Source organism: Neovison vison, chromosome 7 (assembly GCF_020171115.1).
Source record: "Neovison vison isolate M4711 chromosome 7, ASM_NN_V1, whole genome shotgun sequence".
Lineage (NCBI taxonomy): Eukaryota > Metazoa > Chordata > Mammalia > Carnivora > Mustelidae > Neogale > Neogale vison.
In genome coordinates, this window is record NC_058097.1 from 33519495 (window position 1) to 33536471 (window position 16977).

Here is a 16977-nt window from a genome sequence, read left to right on the forward strand (position 1 = left end):
TGAAGTTAAAATCAGGCATTAAAAATTATAGACTATCCCTATTAATTAACTTTCTTAAAAGCATCTATTTAGAAAATTTTTTTCTGATCATGAAAGTAATGTTTTCTCCTTATAAAACTTCAAACATGACCAGAAATGTGTCAGGCAGTAAATGAAATTCTCCACTGCAAATCCCTGTGGTGACATAGGGAAAAATTGAAGTTGTTACTGTGTTCAAACTGTTCTAAGATCTATATTTTATTTACAGTTTAGCATTCTCAAAATCATAATGTGCCTGATATTGCTATTGGCAGACAGCAGTCATTATGCGGCTGTCAGTGTTTGTGCATGCCATCAAAGCTTGCAGCAGAGGTGACGGCAGCCTGGAATAAAATCCTCAAGATAATAATGGAGCATGGTTTTAATAAATTCTGTATCAACATCCTTCTGATGGCACAGAAGACAACACTCTCTGGAAAAACAGAGGTAATGAATGGTTCAGAGACGAAAAATAATGCAATGAGATTTGGACTCTAAATGTGAGAAAATTATTGTAATAATGCCCAATCAACTTGTGTCTCTTATATTTTCATTTTCTATGTATGTCCAAGAGTGATATTTGATTTTCATACCTAAATTTGTATAAAATGATGTTCTTATTAATTATAAAAGGGAAATTCTAGGTTACCAGAAAACTCTGTGGGGGTTTATCCCAGGAATGCAAGGCTGGTTTGATAGAATAAAAGGGAAAAATATGATCATTTCAATAGATGCAGAATAAGCATTTGAGAATTCAAAACCCATATCTGATAAAAAAATTCTCAATCAAAAATAACTTTTGTAACCTGATAAAGGACAGCTACAGAAATCCTATAGTTATTGTAATGATGAAATTACTTAATAATGAAACATTTGATGCATTTCCCCTAAGATTGTTAACAAGGTAAGATCGGCCTACAATTACCACTGCTGCTTAGTATAGCCATGGAGATGCTAGCTATTGAAACAGGCAAGAAAAAGAAATAAAATGTATAAAGATTCAATATAGGTGATCTCAAGGAATCCATAAAAACACTGCCAAACTAATAAATGAATTTAGAAAGTTTTCAGGGAACAAAGTTAACACACAAAAATAATCAAATGCGTATTTATATACTAGCAACAATTAGAAATGAAATTTTAAAAATAAATTCCATTTAAAGTAGAAATAAATTTAACAAAGATACGCAAGACCTCCTCACTGAAATCTAGAAAACATTGCTGAGAAATTAAAGGAGACCCAAAGAAATGATGAAATATACCATATTCAAGGATGATGAGACTCAATACCCTTAAGATGTCAATTATCCTCAAATCATCCTGAAGATTCAATGCAATTGCAAACAAAATCCCAGCAGGCTTTTTAACTTTTTTGTTAGAAACTGACAAGCTGATTTTGAAATTTATATGGAAAGGCAAAAACCTGTAATATCTAAAATAGTCTTGAAAAAGAACAGACCCAGAGGACTTCTGCTCCCTGGTTTTAAGACTTACTATGAAGTGGGGCACCTGGGTGGCTAGATCAGTTAAACATCTGATTCCTGATCTCAGCTCAGGTTTCAATCTCATGGTCATGAGTTCAAGCCCCTTGCTGGGCTCCATGCTGGGCTCCATGCCCGCCTAGTTAGAAGGAAAAAAAGAAAAAACTTACTATAAAGCTAGGGTAGTAAAGACAGCATGATATTGGCATAGTCGTTGAAACACAGATCAATGAAATGGGATAGAGGACCCACACTTAGGCAACCATTTCATTTTCAACAAAGGCAGGAAAGCAATGGAATGGAGAGATGAAAGTTGTTTCAATTAATTATACTGGAATAACTCCATATTCTTATTAAAACTGCAATTCTTACCTCATACCATGCACAACAATTAATCCAAGATGTGTCTTAGATGTAAAAGCAAGAGCCAAAACCATAAAGTGTTTGGAAAAGTAAGCACAGAGTTTATAAACAGATCACAAAAGCAATTTTGATAAAAGAAACAAGATCTTTCGAGTTTATCAAAATCAAAACTAGTGCTCATCGAAAGGTAAACTGAAGTGTATGAATAGGAAAGGCACAGGCAAGAAAATGTGGTCATAACATATATCTGAGAAAGGACTGGTATTCAGGATGTATAAATAACTCATTACTCAATAATAAAAAGACAAACAACCTAATTAAAAATGAACAAAAGATTGGAACAGACACTTCACAAAAGAAGATCTATGAATGGCTAATAAACACAGGAAAAATGGGCAACATCATTAGTCATCAGGGAAATGCAAATCAAAACCAAAATGAGGTAGCACTTCACATTGATCAGAATAGCTAAAATTAAAAAGACCAACAATGTCAAATATTGGTAAGGTTGTGGGGCAACTTGACCCTTCGTATATTGTCAGTGGGAATATAAAATGATATAATTAGTTTTTGAAAAGTGTTGGCAGTTTCTCATATAACTAAACATGCATGCTGTGACCTAGTGATCTCACTTCTAAGTGCTGTCCCACAATAAATAAAAATATGTGCCCACAAAAAGATTTGTTCAAAAGTGTTCATAGTAGCTTTATTTATAATAGCCATAACTGGATACAGCCCAGGTGTCCATCAACAGGAGACTATAGAAACATACTAGAATATTCACTAAATGCTATATTACTCAGCGAGGAACAGGAACACATTACCAACACATGCAGTGACATGGAGGAATCTCAAATACATTATTTTGAGTATAAGAATCCTTACATAAAAGTGTGTACTAGGGTGAGCTCATAAAAGTGAGCACTAAGGGGGCGCCTGGGTGGCTCAGTGGGTTAAGCCGCTACCTTCGGCTCAGGTCATGATCTCAGGGTCCTGGGATCGAGTCCCGCATCGGGCTCTCTGCTCAGCAGGGAGCCTGCTTCCCTCTCTCTCTCTGCCCGCCTCTCCATCTACTTGTGATTTCTCTCTGTCAAATAAATAAATAAAATCTTTAAAAAAAAAAAAGTGAGCACTAAGGTGCCTGGATGGCTCAGTGGGCTAAGCCTCTGCCTTCGGCCCAGGTCATGATCTCAGGGTCTTGGCATCGAGCCCTGCATTGGGTTCTCTGCTCAGTGGGGAGCCTGCTCCCCTGCCCCTCACCTACTTGTGATCTCTGTTAGTCAAATAAATAAATAAAATATTTTTTAAAAAGTGTGCACACTATATAAATATTCATAGGAAATTCTAGAGCAGACAAACCCAATCTACAATGGGGGCAAAATCAGAACAGTGCCTGCCTCTTAGGGCATGGAGGTAAGAATTTACTGGGAAGAGTCAAAGGGGGTGGTTTCTGGTGGTGATGGCAAGGTGTTGGGGTACACAGATGAACACATTTGTTAAAACTCATGCAATGCACTTCAGATCTGTGCATCTCATTCGTACATAAATTTTACAATCAAAACAGAAACTGTAAACAAACATTGAATTCCAGTTAATGAAATCCATGCTGGACTATTTAGAGGGAAATATATGATGTCTTCAGTTTACTTTGACATATCCCCCAGATAAGATAGATTAATGGATGGATGGATGGATGGATATGTGATAAAGCAAGCTTAGTAAAATGTTAATGATAGACTCTAGATACCTGGGTTCACTGTAAAATTCCTTTAGCCTTACTGTACGTTTGACTATTTTTATAATAAAATATCGGCCGTGAAAGAACACTTTTGAAAAAGAAAAAATTTCAGAGCAGTCTTTCCCTTTCAGGTGACCTTGCTGTCTCTGAGGCTCCCAGGAATGTGGGAACATAACCTATATGTGAATGAGTGCTTTGCAGACCCTCTGGGTTTACCCAGGTTGGTCACTAAACTCTGCAGAACGGGATGCAAACATCCTTGATCAATGCCTGCCCCACCCCCACCCTGCCCCTCATTCCTCTGTCTCATCCCTAGAACAGCTTTGATGACCACATAAAATAACCAAACAGCAGACACAGAGGGCACTTTACAGAACTGGCTTAAAAACTCCCCTATTACATATTTACTCCAAACCCGTCAGAAAGGAGAAGGCTGCAGGTCTGTAATGAGGGCTGTTTGAAAGTCAAGTGTTCAGCAAATTTGGCCTGCAGGCACCCAGGGAGTTCCAACCTCAGAATTACCAAGTATAGTAACACACGCACTTCTGCCTGTGGTACCCAACCCCAGCACATGGCCCTGGGCGCACCCGCAGGCTGGGTAGCTGCAGTCTTCCTCTGGAGCCCACATATCCTGAATCACGGGGCTTGTTGGGTTGATCCCACCACAGAGGAGTGGGTACAGGGATAAACAAATGCAAGGAGAAACAAAGCGGTTCTGAGGTGCTAGCTACTCCGGTGTGTTTCCATTGAGGGGAAATGGTACTGGCTCCAAGCCCACGAGAGCTACTGTCTGCTTCTGGCTGGAATCAGGGTGGTAAGACAGCTCTGAGAGGGAAGTGGGAGTCGTGGGTTGCATACACGCTTCTCTCTCTCTCTCTCTCTCTAAGATTTTATTATTTGCTTGAGAGAAAGAGAGAGAAATTGAGCAAGGGTACGGGCAGAGGCGGAAGCAGACTCCAAGGTGAGCAGGCAGCCTGACGCTGGACTTGATCCCAGGACTCCAGGACCACGGCCAGAGCCAAAGGCAGACACTTAACTGACTGAGCCACCCAGTTGCCCCTGTATACACCCTCCTCCCTTTTGGGGCAATTTCCTGCCCCTCTCTTGACCCCAGACCTCATTTCTGCAAAGTGAGGGTGTTTAGGTTCATTTGATGGTGTCCTGCTTTGGGAACCCTAAGGCTCTGGGGTCTAGTTAAAGTCCTCCTTCAAACTTAAGAGACATCATGAGTTCAGGCAGCCTGTGCAGCTTGTAAATGCACTTGTGTCTACTCAGTGTGGTCCTAGTGGTCCTCACCTGCATGTCCAAGGTTCTGACTGGCAATTATAGATATCCTTCCTTTTTAAAAGAATTTCAAGATGTACTTCTTTCATTTAAAAAATACCATTAACGCCTTACAAAAATAGGACACAATGCCGAACACCTGCAATGTGCCAGATTCTTTACTAAGCACTTTGAATATATTTTTTCATTTAATTAAACAACCTTCATTTCTGGACATTACTCCCATTTCATAGATGTACAAGTCGAGGTTTGGGGAGGTCAATGCTTTGCATGAGGCCCTCCAGCTGGTAAGGAACTGAGCTGTACTTCCTTCCAGGGCCGCATTCTTTCTGTTCTGCTACATGGCCTCCAGCTCCACAAAATCAACCCACCACCATAACGCAACTATTGTTAGCATCTTGATAAATATGTTATCACACATTTTTGGTTAAAGGCATACATACCGTGCACATCTTCCCTACATTCAAATGTGAGGGTGAGATGCTATTTAGAACAAATGTCAGGTTAATGGGAAAAGAGTAAAGAAAGGTGTGGTGTGTTCTCCTGGTTGGAGAAACGGCTAGCTGAATCAGCTGAACCCCACAGCCTTTGTTGGCCCAGACTGGCTACCGTGTAGATCTACACATGCAGGCTGATAAGGTCTGTCTTTAAACAATAGTTGACCTTAATACTTCTCCAAGGACCACTATTTTATTTCTGGATTATGTTCAGTGGCTCTTTAAATTGCCAAACTGCTTCTCTTCACGTTGCGCCGAGTCGAAGTTAAAGAAGAAAAAACAAAACACCATTCCTCTCTGTGTGTCCTTAAATGCCGCGGAGCTCTATGCAGGATTTTATGGCCATTATAAACCCTCCACCTCAGGCTTGCAACAGCGGCAGAGCTTCCGCACGGTTACACAAACACAGCCGCCATAATAAAGCACATCTTATTTGATATTATATTGTATCAGAAGCATTAAATACACATTAAAGGGGTGCTTTAAGGCCCTTTGCAGTAAGTGGCAGATGTTATGAATAATAACCCGCAAAATCCTTCTGAATTCTAAAAAGGTGTGTTCCATAAAGCTTTCCTATAAATCTTTAATAGAGCTGAAACACATTGCAGTGATTAGAGGAAATCTCTAATCGTATTAAGCTATTAGAGAGAACGGGAGCAGGATTGGTAGCCTCAAAAATAAAATAAAGCAAGAAAATCACACAGCATGGATATGAAGGATTTCCTAGTTATACCTTTTGACGGCGCTTTGCTCGAGTGAGCCAGGCAAGTCTGTGTAACACACACAAATACACACTCAGTGTGAAACCCAAACTGCCATAATTCACTGAAATTTATGTAAATGAATATGCATTCCTTTATATGAAAAATCGGCAACATCTGCGCTCCATTTAAACAACCTGATTTAATGGAGTCACCAAGAGATAAAGAGCAGGGTGGGGGTTGGGGGCTGGGGAATGACCTCATCCACCCTCTCCTTGGAGTATCTGGAAAAACAAATAAAATAAAATATAGGTTACAGGCAAACTAAACAGCGTTGAAAATATTGTCCCAGAGGACTCTGGCTTCCCAGGAAGCAGAGGTGTTTAAGGAGAGAGACAAGAACCAGCTGCAATAAACTCTGGTTCAATAAAACTTAATTAACCCCTTGGGGCCTCTGCGATGCGGCTTGTCAGCCAAGAGAGAGCATGGGATCCCATGGCCTGCCAGCAATGGGTTAATCTGGCCTTGCCAGATGAGGGAATGCCAGACCTAAAGACACAAGTGACCCTATGGAGATGCACAGAGATGTGCACACACACACACACACGCACAAACGCACACACTCATCTGTGCACCAAACTTGGCCATGCAGGGTTTTCTCCTAACATTGGGAGAGTTAATTAGCTGGGAGCCCAGAGGCTGAGAGTTATGCCATTTGAGGGCCAGAAGGCACTTCTGCATCTCATCCAGAACCCGATACACGGTAAGAGGTCTCACAGCTTCCACTTGAACAGTCTCAGTGCCAGGGAGCTCGCTGTCTCTCATGGTAACCGATCCCATCCCCAATCAATCCAACTGATAGAAGCAATTCTTCCTTAGACCTGTCTCCTGTGACTATCCACCGATAGATCTGTTTCTGCTGCAAGTTCTTGCGCTTTTTTTTCCCCCCCTGGGAAAATTGAGGATGAACCAGACCAAATCCAAGAAAAATGCCAAATGCTTATTTTTTGCTTACTGGATGTCTCTCTGGTTATTTAGACAAAAACATCTATTTCTAAGTAGATATTAGGGGTTGACTAGAAGTTAGGGAGTTTTCAATTTCATGAGAAAGAGAACATGCATATGTCTAAACACGTGCAATATTAGGTGGAAAGTGCTGATGGATTCAGGAGCTAAGGACTGGGGGAAGCCAAAGATCAGCAATCAGGAGGGCTTCATGGCAGAGGTGGCATTTGATTTCAGTTCATTGTCTCCAAAGAGGTGGTCTATGTAACTCAGGAGAGACGGTTGCTGGTTTTAGGTGGTACATGGTTTCATAGTCTCCACAATTCTCTTTCAATTCCTCTTCTTATGCCAAGGAAAAAGTGCTAGCATATCTTATCATATCAGACTTCAGGAGCAAAGCCCTTGGCAGGAAACTTCTGGCTCAAATCTAGCAAGGAGTTTTGTTTTTCTCATATTGATTTAAAAAAAATAAGTGGTACTAGTTTTCTACTTATGAAAGTGTTCTGTAACTTCTTTCAAAATAAATACTTAAGTTTTAAGATGGTGAATTAATTTGAAGAAAAATTAAAAAAAAATAAATATTATAGGTATTACCCAGGAAATCACGAGTATAGCATGCACAGCACTGGACCTCGGAGAAGGTGATGGTGAACCGGTGCCTCTCTGCTCTGCTAACATGACTGCTTCAAAGCAGTGCTGCCTTTGGACGCGGCTGCAGAGTCAGATTTCTGTCTCCAGGCCTCTCCTTTCTCAGCCTGCCCCATGGACTGTGTGGGAATCTGCAGCTCCCAGAGCCCAGCAGATCAAAGGTTTACAGTCAAGTTGCCAGGGGGTGTCCGGCCCCAGGCAATAAAAGTGAGCTAATATTATCCTGCAGCACGCAGGTTCTCCTGAGCACAGCGTATCTGCAGGCCACAGCTCACCTGGGCAGATCTGGAAGAGGGGGTGGGGCAGGCCTGACTCACTCACCCCTCCCTGGCTCAGCCCTCCCTGCACCCCCCCCAACCAAACTAGCAGCTGCTCCAGCGGGGCCTGCTTCTTGGCCAGAGCAACAAAAGGAAAGGCTATGGGTTACTCAGTATTATTTCTGTCCCTACCACTGACTCACCCTGCAGTTTGAGACCAGCCACTTGCCTTCTCTGTGCTCAATCTGCCATCTGTGGGAGGCTGGTTATTAAGGCAGTAATTAGCTTGGACACAGTGATCAGTTCATTGGAGAAAGAGCCCATTCAGCTTCTTGTGGAGCTTGGAAATGGGGAGACTCCCAGAATGGCCAGAAAGAAGCATTTTCAGACTGTGATTCTCCAGTGAAATCTCCAGCCCAGTCTCTTCATTCTCTGTGGCTGCCCGACCTCTGCATACTGAGTGGCAGCTTGACCGTTCTTCTAGAGCCTGGGAGAACTTGACTTCCTTTTGTTCTGTTTCTCAACTTTTTGGCACAGGAGTCTAAGTCGATTTTTCTTTTGCTTCATGCTTGGCCTCCTAAGTCTCTTTAAATCCCCTCCCCACCCCTTTTTAGAAACTGTCAGGATCCTCCTGAGCCCAGGGACCACTGCCCTGAAGGGTCCACTTTCATCAAGAGAATGGGCTGTGTTGGGGAGGGTGGAAGGGGTCCACAAGTGGCCCACCAGCTACAAACTTTTACCATGGACCCTCATCTGGTCCAACAAATAGATGTGCTCACAGACTTCTGCTCCCTCTTGGTGACTTCTTACATCCAGTGTGTCTCCTTGGGAACTCTGCAGCTCCATCTTCATAATAAAGAAAAGCGGTTTTGCTGTGGTAATGAGCAGAAGAATGTAAGTTATCTGAGAGCACTTTAATCCATCTGCCTTCTCCATCCACCTAATCCATCCACCTTTACAGGGCATCTCCCTGTGTAAGGAGCTGCTTATCCTTTATGCCTACAGATGTTCCTTTTCCAGATAACCGTCTCTAAGTAGTTGGGTGATCTTGGACAAGTCACTTGTTGCATTGCAGACTTAGGTTCCTCACCTGTAAATGAGCTGCTTAAATTAGCATAGCCCACTGGGTGTGTGTTAAAATAACCTTAGAGGTTTTGCATTTTCCTTCAGTTCGTTGTTGACTTATCCCACGGTTCTGAAACAGGAGTCATCATCACATGTTTTTAGGGAAGTAAATAAGGGCTTGTTTCCAGGGGTTCTTAATGATGAGAGACTGACTATCTCTGAAGGGGTTAGGTACCCCTCTACCCAATTTATCCAGACCAAAAGGAGGATCTCAGTCAGGTGAGAGGAGCTGGCAAATAATTTCCATTAAGTCATTCTCAAGAGTCAAAGCATCCCCAGAACTTCCTCTAACTGCCCTATCATGGATGGGGCTGCCATTTCTGAATTCCTCCGAAGAGCAACTCCATGGAGACAAGAGACCTAATGGAGTGACTCTTCCCTGACTCTCTTGAGACACCCTAGGTGGCCGACATGGCCACCATGACTGTGTGTACCCTGCAGTGCCTAGAAAATCACAATGGGTTCAACGGAGGATGTGTGGGTAAGTACAGTGGTGTTGAAGGAAGAGCAAAGAGCATTGGCCGGAGCATAGGAAATCTTGGCTCTAATACCTTCTTGCTATTTGTTCTGGGCCAGTTGTTAATGTCTCTAGCTTTCACATTCTTGTTCTGTAAAATGGTAGCGTTAGTAATGCCAGCCTCAGTGGTTTCTCTTGGGGATAAATTGCAATGATATGCAAGTGCTTAGTAAATTGTAAGGTGGTATGCACATGTAAGGGATTTTGTTCTTTGTAAGAGTGGGAGGGACAATACCAGCTGGGGTCCCTCCAGCCCCTGAGCCTCCTGAATGGATCAGTCTCAGTCAGTAACATTCCAACACATGGAAAACAGTGTGAGCTGGAGAGCTAATAACCAGATCAAAAACGACAGGCTTGAGGAGGGAGGCCAGCCTGGGAAATGTGTTATGAGCTGATCAGAAAGGAGAAAAGAAATAAAGTCATTAGCTTAATTAAGGGGCAGGAGGGAATGATGAAACACATCTCCAGCAAAACCAAATTAAGCATTTAGAAGATATTAAAAATGCATTTGAACTCCACTGGTGCTGCAATTCTAATAACATTTTCTAGGGCTGTAGTCAGTTATCAGTTCAGTCTGAGATCAAGAAAGGTACCATTTCTCTCTGTCTCAGGTGCCTGCCACCCCCAAACTTCCTAACTGAATCTTCTGACTTCTCATCCCTGCTCTAGTCTTCGAGCCACTCCTTCCCCAAGCATCCCATTGGGTCAGCACATTATAGGCACAGACTTTTAACTCTTAGCACATCTAGTTGACATTTCTGTATTCTCAGGATCTTGATTTCTTTTACGTTTTGTGTTCCCATTTTGAAAAGAACATAAAAGATTTAACAGGGTCATAGTCTAGATCATTAGGATAATTTCTTTATGTGATTCTTGTCACATAAGTCAGTGCCCAGGTTTGAATATATGATCATATTAATATGAAGAAATAGTAGTAGTACCGCTAGTGATAATAGGAATAGTAGTGATAGCTAGCATTTACTGAACATTTACTATGTGCTAAGCACTGCTCTAAGCATATAGTGTAACATATAATATTCACTTTTACTGAATTCTTTTAGTACTTTCATTACTGTGGATGAGGATATTGAGTCATTGTTATTTTCATTTGTGTCCCCTTATTATCTACATAAAATAACAGGACGTGAAATTGTCATAGGCTAATGAGGATGGAATTGAGACATCCTTAATATATATCATGCATTTGATTTTGTAGAAATTTAAATGGAGAAAAATGATGGCAAAGAGGGTAAAAGGACCTGACAAGCTCAAAAAACACTGGTGCCACACAAAGTCTCATATTTGTATAATCCATCATTAAAACCTCTTTGTTGTAATCCCCAAAGATATTCTGAATACATCCACCTCTGTTCATCTCCTTTGGACCAGTCCGGTCTTGATATGGTAATTCAGAGAAAGGCAGATGCTTGTGGGATCCCTGGTGTGCTCCAGGGCCCTGAAGGTCTGCCCTGGCCTGAAGGTCTGCACTGGATTTGGAAGCATTCTCAGGGGAATTCAAGACACAGGAAGTCACATGAAGAGGGAGTAGAAAGTGAGGGTAACAGGCTTAGGGAAAAGGAGAGGTGTGAGGCCTTACAACCCTCTCCGACCAGAGGAAGAACCCAAAGTTTCTTTAAAAGGCAGATGGTTAGGCTTCAGGCACAAATGGCTCCTGAAATTCAGGTGATATCTTGCTTTTCCTCTGCCCTGAAGTTCTGCCCTTGTGTATCTACTTTTCACAAGATGGCCCTGGCAACACCAGGCTGCTGTCCTCCTAGCTCAGCAACTAGTGTACAGGCTGTTTCTCTTTGCTAGTAATTCCCACAGAACCCTCAGTCTTACCTCAGTTTGCTGACTCAAGTCAGCTCCATTTAGGAGCTGATCCCAGGGGCCAGGGGCATGACATCTTCTTGATTGTCAGGACTGAGTCATGAGTGCCTTTGAAACTGGAAGAGGAGATCTACATGAACCGATGGACCAAGCATGAGGAAGAGGTTGTTCTTTCAAAAGAAAATTGAGGTAGCACCACCAGGAAAGGGGGGATTTATCCCAGAAAGGCAAATGAAGTATTCCTATCTCGAGAGCCAGTAAAGATGCATTAAATGGTTTGATGTGTTTTAAACTCTTGGAAGGCCGAGAGAGTAAGTGTAGTTGGGTTCTGAAGACCCAGGGAAATGCTGAGCATAACCCCAGGGTAGAGGAGAATTTATGATAAAAACACCCTCCTGGCAGAGCAGGCTGTCTGTCCCAGACTCAGCAAATGAAGCCCAACTTAATTGCTTGTAGTCTTGGATGAACTTCTAACTCTTTAGCCCTAGGAGAGGAAAAAATTGCATAGACAACTAGCTTTCTTTCCTTGGCATGCTGAGCCTCTAAGAACGTTATTTAACCTCGATCAGCAGTGATTCCCAGCTGTAAAAATAGGATGACAATCCGTGCCCATTCAGGGCTGCAGGCTGAGGTGGAGGTAGCAGAGTCTATAGCAAAGCATTTCCAGGTGGTGGGTTGGATGGCAGTTCAGAAATATGGCACCGAGATTTTGATATCTGAAGGGTTTAGAGAAAACCCTTCCCTCAGCTCTCAAAATACATGGTGATGCTCTCTCCTGGTGTCGATGAGAAAATGAAATTTCCTGAAGACATGTTTTCTCTTTTGTCATTTATGCTTCCTGTGAGTGTACCCAAACCATGATGGCAGTGGCAGGCTCTGAGAGCTGTCTGAACTTGGCAGCAATGTCCTAGAGCAGAGGGGTTAAGTGTAGTGGTTTTGAAGAAAGGTTTTCCTATGCTAGGATTGGGTGGTGGAGAAGTGAATATATGGCTGTTCTTGGGGCTCAGCATCTGTAGGAGAGGAAGACATGGAGAGATATAGGAAGGGGAAGAGAGAGAGAATAAATAAGAATGAATAATTATAAATAATTGCTCTAGAGTAGGAGTTGGCAAACTAAGGTCCATGGACCAAATCTGGCCCACCGCCTGCCTGTTTTTGTATGGCTCATAAACTAAGAATGAGTTTTATATTTTTAAATGGTTGAAAGAAAGTCAAAAGAAGAATAATGTTTTGTGACAGGCAAAAATATATGAAATTCAAATCCCAGGGTTCATAAATAAAGTTTTATTGGCACATAGCCATACTCATTCATCTGCTTAAGGCTGTGGCTGTTTTTGTGTTTCAACAGCAGCACTGGATAGCTAGAATAGAGACTGCATGGCTAAAAAAAACAAAACAAAACAAAAAAAAACTATAATATTTTTACCAAAAGAATTCGTGGACCCTTGCTCTAGAGGGACATATACTGGCCCAAAGGGGGAACGCTTCAATGAAATATGGCACTTGATCTGGGTCTTGAAGATGCGTAGGATTCTAATAGGAAGATATAAAATGGGGGACTACAGTTTAGAGCCTTGTATCCCCATTTTACAGATGAGGACAAAGAGGTTGAAAGGTGGGGCTGGAATTTGAAGAAAAGTCTGACTTATGTCATAGCTCAGCTCTTTCTGGCTTCCCCTTTCCTGCCTTTAGAAAGCCGAGAATGACTGAGTACAAACTGTAAAGAGGCCTGAACACCTTCCTAAGGAGTATAACCTAATTCTGTACCTTGTGGGTGGCCATCTAAAGCTTGTGAGTTGGGAAATCACATGACTCAAGTACGATAATAAAATAAATAAAAATAAAATGATTGTCAGCAGAAGGGAAATGAAGATGAGAAGAGCAGGTAGGAGACCAAGCCTGGAGTCTGGATCAGAGGGAATGAGGGCTTGCTCAAGCGTACAGGCTGTAGGGAAGGTGGGAGACCTTGAGGAGAGATAGCAGTAACAAATCTAAGGGGAATACCTTGATGCAGGAGGTGAAAAAGAGATGGCTTCCAGGTTTTGAGTCTGGAAAGCTGGAGTTAGTAGAGAAAGACAAGGGTGGTTGTGGAAAATGGTGAGTTCCACTCTGTCTATGGTGTTTGGAATGACCACAGGAGATCCAAGGGAAAGGTCTAACTGACTGTGCCCAACCCCAAACTAGGCTGCTTTAACCCTGGACAGCATTGTGGTAGACAAGCAGAAAGAAATCTCAGAAAGGGGAAAGGGGAAGAGTGTACATGTGTGGAGAGAAGAAGGACAAGAGTTAGGACAGAAAACAGCTCCATGAAAGATCCAGAGCAACTTACATTAAAACATCATACTTGTTAATTAGTGAGTGGGCCAGATGAGGTAGCGGTGAAGCTAAGATCTCATGTCTCATTTAAAAAAGGCAGCATTTCTTAGTTTGAGGGATATGTATGCAGCATTGTCAGATTTGACTTTCAAACAAAGTGGAATATTGAATATTTTTGCAATATTTTGATTTTTAAATGTTGGCAAGAAATTCAGCTAAAAGAAAAGCACTGGAGAAGTCAGTCAAACTTATCTAAGGGCTGGATCCAGCCTGCAGGCTACTGGTTTGCATTCTCTCACCTAAGAAGGCCCATACAATTTGAAATCTTCTTGGCATCCTGTCTCTAATCCCTCCTGAATCACTCCCTTGAAGGTCTTCCAATGTGGGGTGAAGCCCCTCTTCTGAGGACTTTCTATCATGTCTCCAACACTGCAGTGTTTGTGCCAGTGACTGCCTACGACGGATCACAAACGTCTTGTGTGTTCTATATTCAAGTCATAATAAACGGAGGTGAGACGAAACAGAAACTGCAAAGACCAATCCACAAAAGACATCTAAGGAATGACTTTGTCTGTGATATGATAGAATAAAGGAGAAAATCCTTTGGGGACTGTGGTTATTGTCCCAGACCTTAGGAGGAGCTCAGACCACACCAGAGGCAGAGATGTCTGGCTGTGCTGAGAAGGGAGCAATCCTGAGAGGACATCTGAGGGCTAGCCCCAGGGTCCCCACGTAGCTTTTGCACAGCAGGTTTGAGGATGAGCGAATGTGGACTTTCTCCAGGAAGTCTGCATTACTTCTTTCCCCAGGGGTCCTGCATCTAGAAAGATGAGTTCTGCCCGAGGAATGCATATGGCAGGTGCTCCTTCCATCTTCAACCTCTCTGGGTAGTCAACCAGATCCTGGAAAAAGGCAATTCATTGTTAGGAACTCATCAAATACTTTCTTCTGCCCAGAAGAACATAGTTACATGCAATTTAGCAAGCCTTCAGGGAATGCCTATCATATACCCAGACTTGTGCTAAGAAGGGCTGGACACATGAGGTAAGGAGTAGGTATAGACCTTTTTTTTCTCCTCAAAGGGAAGTAGAGACAGGTGAACAGAGACAAAATGAGACAAATCTGGATTGCGGAGGTTAAGAACATTTTCTATTGGAGGGTCTTAAAAAAAATGGGGTTGGGAGATGGTCTTCATGACCAATCCCAGCCTTCTAAAAATGACATTGCTATTTGCCTTGATGGATTTTGCACTTAACTGGGACTTATTGCTTCTTCCTTCTCTCCTCTTTCTCCCTGTTGGAATGAGAGTGTGTCCACCTTATGCCTGTCCCACCATTGTATTTTGGAAACATACAATTTGATTGATTTCACAGGTTCACATCTGGAGGGGAATTTGCCTCAGAATGAATCATACCTTGAACCTCACCCACACCTGATTTAGAGGATATTTAGGTGAGACTTTGGACTTTAGATTTTTTTTTTTTAATGTATTTGACAGACAAAGATCACAAGTAGGCAGAGAGAGAGAGAAGGAAGCAGGCTCCCTGCTGAGCAGAGAGCCTGATGCGGGACTCGATCCCAGGACCCTGAGACCATGACCTGAGCCGAAGGTAGCAGCTTAACCCACTGAGCCACCCAGGCGCCCGGACTTTAGATTTTTAAACTGATGCTGGAATGAGTTAGGATTTGGGGGGTGGGGGTTGTTAGGATGCAATGAACATATTTTGCATGTGAGAAGGACATGAATTTGGGGGGGAAGTCAGGGACAGATGCTGTGGTCTGAATATTTGTGTCCCTCCAAAATTTGTATGTTAAAATCCCAGCCCTCAAGGCAACGGTATTAGGAGGTAGAACTTTGGAGAAGTAATTAAGGATGGAGCCCTCTTGCATGGGATTAGTACTCTTATAAAAATGATAACACAGAGATCCCTAGACACTTCTACCATGTGAAGACACAGAAAGATGTTTGTGGCTTGGAAGAGGGCCCTCACCAGACATACCAGGCCTAGATCATAAACTTCCAGCCTCCAGGATGGTGAGAGCTAAATTTCCTTTGTTTATGAGATACTCAGTTTGTGGTATTTTGTTATAGCAGGCAGAACAGACTAAGACAGACCTCATAGGAGACATCTGTAGGGCTCCTTCCCAATATTCCTCAAACATGTCCTGACAGACAGGCCTGAGCCATGCATGCCTTCTTCTGGTATTTTCAAATAGTCCCTTAAATGAATAAATAAAGGACCAAATCATTGGCTACTTGAGTAGCAGGGTATAGAATCATAAGACCTAAAAGACCCAGAAGAATGATATAATTGAGAGTCAAGTGGATAGTTGGATTTGAACATCAATGTTGAAAAAGGTAAGAGGTAATAGGTAATAGGATAGAAATGAGCAAGCAAAGAGATTAGAAGAGAGAAATCCAGCTCAGAGAGAGAGCAGGAGAGCTGAGTAATAAATGCTTTCTCTCTCTCTCCATGGGACTTTACCCAAAGATAGCGTCGAAGCTCTTGGGGCAATAAATTAGCTTAGACTGGTAGCATTATGAAATTAATCTGCATATATACCCATCACTGTAATGTCGAAGATATGGCTGGGACTGGGAAAAGTTAATTCTCAGAATAAGACCGTGTCTTTATCACAGTACAAATCAATTCTATTTTTTAAATGATTCTATCACCACAGGTTTAGGTATCCTTCAAAACCACACCACAGTATTTCAACCCAATTGGCTGGTAAATCTGAACCTGGAGTTAATACCAGTGGGTAGTGTGCTTGTCTTGACTTGCAAGAGATTGTGTACAAATCTTTTCAGCTTTGTGTTCAGCAATGTCATACTGGTAGCTTGAATTGCCATGGTAGAAGTGTTTATCCACAGAAATAGGTGAATGCTACAAATAAGAAGTAAGTATTCCTCCCCCTGTACCGCCCCCCCAATACCTGCTATTGAACATTTTCAGCATAACACATAAATTGGTGTCAGAGGGCACTGTGGCCTTTCTGTCTAGGCAATGGCTCTGACAGTGACCAAGCTGTTGTTTGTACCAGAGCCTTTCAGTATTTAAAAAATTGTTCTGTTGGTTACATCTTAACCAGTTAAATGAGAGATGGGGTTGGTAGGAAGACTGGAGGATCCACTTGAAGGACTCAAAGTCAGATTGGAAGGAGTTATTTTTAGTAGCAGTGATTCTTTTAAGGTA

General features: G+C 42.3%; 1 long non-coding RNA gene across 1 annotated transcript; it reads left to right on the plus strand.

The window, feature by feature from the left end:
• Window positions 1-341: 341 nt before the first annotated feature.
• Window positions 342-16483, plus strand: LOC122913797. Its single transcript, XR_006385747.1, has 3 exons — window positions 342-465; window positions 15154-15232; window positions 16463-16483. It is a non-coding gene; the product is annotated as an uncharacterized LOC122913797 (long non-coding RNA).
• Window positions 16484-16977: the final 494 nt, after the last annotated feature.